General features: G+C 42.2%; 1 long non-coding RNA gene across 1 annotated transcript; it reads left to right on the top strand.

Moving 5' to 3' along the window:
* The first annotated feature begins 303 nt into the window (after window positions 1-303).
* LOC138369142 (uncharacterized) lies at window positions 304-826 on the top strand. The gene is made up of 3 exons (XR_011229764.1): window positions 304-368; window positions 463-599; window positions 687-826. It is a non-coding gene; the product is annotated as an uncharacterized lncRNA (long non-coding RNA).
* Window positions 827-3,205: the final 2,379 nt, after the last annotated feature.

The following is a 3,205-nucleotide window of genomic DNA, read 5'->3' as shown; positions in this document are numbered from 1 at the left end:
TGCGTAATGTTCGTCCATAGGGTGAGTCACCTGGGGTTGCCTTCAACAGTACATTACTTACATAATGTATTTTCAAGCGTTAGTTTAAAATTAAATGATAAACGCGCCCTCGCTTATGCGAGACGATATTTTCCTATGAAACATCACTGTGTTAGGACATTTTGTAGAGGAGTAAGGGTTGGTTCTTATAGGTGGTGTAGAGAATATTTTTGTTAGCTAGGCAACCCACCTAACAGGGGGATTACCCCCATATAAAACCCCTCTCACCCCACAACCTCCCTAGAAGACCTCCAACCTCCTCATCCTACAAATGGAAGGCGTCTCCCCAGAAACACACGCAGGGAAGATTGAAGTCCTTGAAGGGCCTGGTTAGTATTACCCTCACTTTCTGGTAAAGATTTATTTTTTTTCCCACAATAGAAAGTTTGCTCAACCTCTATTTTACCTCTTCTTTTTTTTCAGTGCAATTCTTAGGACCTGTCCACATTTGTAGAGTAGTAATTCTACGAGGAAGGTCTGCCCCAAACAAGATGCTGTTACGTACCCTAATTGATGATGCCTGCTGTAGAGGACACAAGGTCGCTCCTGCAGGGGGAGAGGTATGTACTAACTGTTCTTAGAGGAAATAGAATATTTTTCAAATAAAAGATATAGTCCTATAAATTATTTTCCCCATCTCTTTCCAGAACACTTCAGATGAGAGTCAGAAGGAAAGTCGTCCAAAAGGCAACCAGCCAACTCACCCCACTCCCCCAAGAGAGGGGGGAGGGGGTCAAGACCTCCCCCCACTCACCACGGATGGGGAGACGTCAGAATTCTACTCAGATGAGGAAGGGGAGGTGGAGGGGGGAGAGGGATAGGGGTCATAATTAACTTCTTATACATCATTTGTGATTTTTACCTAATAAAACATTAATAAATTCTTTGATTTTTTTTAACCCCTGGAGGAGATTTATAATTTAATACCCCTATATAAGACCCACTCGACCTCCGCTGGGTGTGGAACTCTGTTACGGTAAAGTCAAGGCCATTAGGTGCGAGGAAGGGTACGGGCGACCACCCTCACCGGGAGGAACCTGTTTTACACCTGCCCCATAGAGGAATGTGGGGGGCATAACTGGCACTCACCCACGAGTGTTTATTATATAAATAAATTCATTTTTACTTAAATATATTGTCATACTTTACTGTATAAATGAACATGATCATAGTGGCACATAATAGATACCTATCTTCACTGTTTTTTCGACTGCTACCACTCACACCTTGGGTGACCTAATATGGAGTGGCACTATGTGGCTCCCCGCTTCTGATTTTCTTATCTGATCTACATACATAGGTGGGGCTATCTGTCACCAAAATATCTACTCACCAATTTATGTTTTTCAAGATGAAGACGAACCCCATCTGCTGTTATAGACCCGAGCAACCCTCCCACAACAGACGCCAGGCCAACTGGTCGACAGCCAGACGCAAGCGATCCATCTCCCCTCCCAAAAACTGGCATCACACCAGCAACCCCCCAAAACCCTGGCACTCTGCCTGACTCCATTGATCTACCAAACATTGTCGACAGTGGGTCACAAAGCTCCCCCCCCCCCCCCCCGCACTCCCCAAGCACCCCGGCAAACACCTCATCCGGCCCCGGGGATTTGCCTGGTCCGAGCCCCACCACTTGTTCAAGAACACCCTCCCTGGCAACCGCCAAACTCGCCAACCCGTCCCGGCCAACAAGAATGCCAACAGTTTTTGAAACTTTTTTTGATATGTTTAGAATGTGTCCCTGAAAATTCCCTGGAACGCCAAGGAATTTGCCATCTACTTTGTTACAAATTTGGGTATTGTTAATCTGAGATTTATTTGATTTGAGGATTTATTGCCAAACAAAATATAGAAAGTTTTGTCAATATTGATGGTGAGTTTGTTGGCAGTTAGCCAGTGATGGACTTTATTTAGCTCAGTATTCACTGTGACATTTAGAGCAAGAGGGTCAGGACTGGAGTAAATGAATGTCTTGTCGTCAGCAAATAGAATTGGTTTGAGATGTTGGGAGGCATTTGGAAGGTCACTAATGTAGATGAAAAAGAGGAGAGGCCAAGTATGCTACCCTGGGGAACACCAATGTTGATGGGTAGGGTGGGAGAAATTGAATTATGCACAGAAAAATATTGGAGCTTGTCAGTGAGGTAAGACTTAATGTACTGTAGGGAGTGACCTCTGACTCCATAATATTGTAATTTAAGAAGAAGGTTTTGGTGGTTGACAGTGTCAGAAGCCTTACGCAGGTCCACAAATAATCCAACAGGGAACTCATTTTTATCAAGAGCTGCATGTATCAAGTTAATCATACAAATAAGGGCATCGTTAGTGCTTTTTTGGGGTCTGAAGCCATATTGACAAGAGCTAAGTATATTGTGTTTTGCTAGATAAGAGTAAAGCTGCTTATAGATAAGTTTTTCAAATATTTTAGACAAGTTTGGCAGAATTTATATAGGTCTGAAGTTGTTAACATCAGTGGGATCACCACATTTGTGGACAGGGGTTACTCTCGCTATTCTTTTAGAATATCTGAAAAGGTTCAAGTGACTTGTTGAAGAGCAATGCAATAGCAGGGGCTAAAATTCTGGAGGCTTTTTTGTAAATAAGAGTTGGTATCTCCTCAAGGGCACTAGACTTGGTTCTAAGGGAAAGGATTATGTCAGTAACATCAGAGGAATTAGTAGGCATTAGGTACAGAAACTGTGGATAGTTACCTGTAAGATAGTCCTGAATATTAGTATTGGAAGATGGAATATCATTTGCAAGGGATGACCCAATGGAAGAGAAGAACCTATTGAACTCAAAAGCAGTGTCAGAGGCTGAAAGCAGACCATCATTATTTGAAAGCAGACCATCATTATTTGACAGGAGTGTTGGTTTGTTATTTAAAATCTTCTTTGATCCCAATATTTGTGAAATTGTGCTCCATGTTTTCTTAATGTTGCCCTTTGTGTGGGTAAATTTATTTTCGTAGTATTTAGTTTTGGCTCTCCTAATTATTTTAGATAGCAATGATGACTAATTCTTTGAAAATTCTTTGAAGACGATTCCTAACCTATACTTCTTCTCAAGGTCATGTTTTTGTCAAACTATCATTCTCCAGTCAACCGTCCAGAGTCCCAGTGTTGGACCTTGTGCATCCTATTTTGTGCATATCAATCTTCTG

Source organism: Procambarus clarkii, chromosome 27 (assembly GCF_040958095.1).
Source record: "Procambarus clarkii isolate CNS0578487 chromosome 27, FALCON_Pclarkii_2.0, whole genome shotgun sequence".
Taxonomy (NCBI): domain Eukaryota; kingdom Metazoa; phylum Arthropoda; class Malacostraca; order Decapoda; family Cambaridae; genus Procambarus; species Procambarus clarkii.
The sequence above is the reverse complement of the archived record's forward strand: the minus strand, read 5'-3'. Positions and strand labels throughout refer to the sequence as shown.